The following is a 1,643-nucleotide window of genomic DNA, read 5'->3' as shown; positions in this document are numbered from 1 at the left end:
CCTTTAAAACCTTTAAAGTTGCGATTATGCAATCCCAACGTCTCTGGAAAATTGCTTTCCTTCAACACCAAAGGTGTGGAAAGTTGAATTCATTCGATGAGTAAGGGCTGGAAAGCTGTGTTTATTCGATACCAAAGGTTCTAGTAAGTTTAATTCACGCAATTCCAGATAGCTAGAAAGTTTCATTCATTCAATAGTAAAGAGCTGTGAAGTTGTTGTTCATTCTATGACAAAGTAGTTTAACGTTGGGTTCATTGAATGTAAAAGGCTGGAAAGTAAGGTTCATGCAATGCCGAAAAGCTGGTAAGTTGCATTCATTTAATTACAAAGGGCTGGAAAATGGGGTTCATTCAAGGGCAAAGGGGTGGAAAGTTGAGTTTATACAATGACAAATGAATCAAAATCTGCGTCCATTCAATGCCACAAGGCTGAAAACTTGCGTTCATTCAATGATAAAGGGCTGGAAAGATGAGTTCATTCAACGCCAAAGGCCTCGAAAGTTGCGTTCATTCAATGCCAAAGGTTCTGGAAAGTTTTGTTCATGCAATGCCAAAGGTTTGAAAAGTAGCGTTCATTCAATGCCAAAGGGCTGAAAAGTCACGTTTATGTAATGAAAAAGGGCTGGAAAGTTTTGTTTCTTCAATGACAAAGGGCCAGGAAGGTATGTTCATTCAATGACAAAAGGCTGACAAGATGGATTCATTCAATGCCAAAGGGCTAAAAAGTTGTGTTCATTCGATGCCAAAGGGCTGGAAAGCTGGGTTTCTTCAATGAGAGAGGGCTGGAAAGTTGTTTACATTCGATGACCAAGGGCTGGAAAGTTGCGTTCAGTCAATGCCAAAGGTTTGGAAAAGTGCACGAATACAATGCCAAAGGTCTGGAAAGTTTCATTCATTCAATGCCAAATGTGTTGGAGAGTTGCTTTCATGCAATCCCAAAGGGCTATAAATTTGTTTTCATGCAATGCCAAAGGGTTAGAAAGTGGCATTCATTCAATGCCAAAGGTTCTGGAATGATGGATTCATGCAATGCCAAATGGATGGAAAGTTGTGTTCATACTATAACATAGGACTGGGAAGTTAAGTCCATTCAATGCCTAATAGCTGGGAAGTTGTGTTCATTTGATGACAAAGGGCTGGGAAGTTGCGTTCATTCAATGCCAAAGGTTCCGGAATGTTGCGTTCATACAATACCAATGGGGTGGAAATTTGTGTTCGTGAAATGTCAAAGGTCTGGAAAGAAGTCATTCAATGTCAAAGGCTCTGGAATGTGGCGTTCATGCAATGACAAATAGATGGAAAATTGCGTTCATTCGGTGCTAAAGGTTCAGAAAAGTTACGTTCATGCATTAGCATATGGCTGGAAAGTTTCCTTTATACAATACCAAAGGTCTGGGAAGTTTGCGTTTATTCAGTGACAAAGGGCAGGAAAGTTAGGTTCATTCAATGCCCTAGGGCTGGAAAGTTGCATTCATTTGATGACAAAGGTCTGGAAAGTTGCATTCATCCCATGCCAAAGATTCTGGAAAGTTAAGTTCATACATTGCCAAAGGGCTGTAAAGCTACGTTCATTCAATGCCAAGGGTTCTTGAAAGTTGCGTTCATACATTGCCAAGAGGCTTGAAATTTGTGTTCATATAATGC

The sequence above is a fragment of the Palaemon carinicauda genome, chromosome 23 (assembly GCF_036898095.1).
Source record: "Palaemon carinicauda isolate YSFRI2023 chromosome 23, ASM3689809v2, whole genome shotgun sequence".
Taxonomy (NCBI): Eukaryota; Metazoa; Arthropoda; class Malacostraca; order Decapoda; family Palaemonidae; genus Palaemon; species Palaemon carinicauda.
This window is presented reverse-complemented; position numbering follows the sequence as displayed.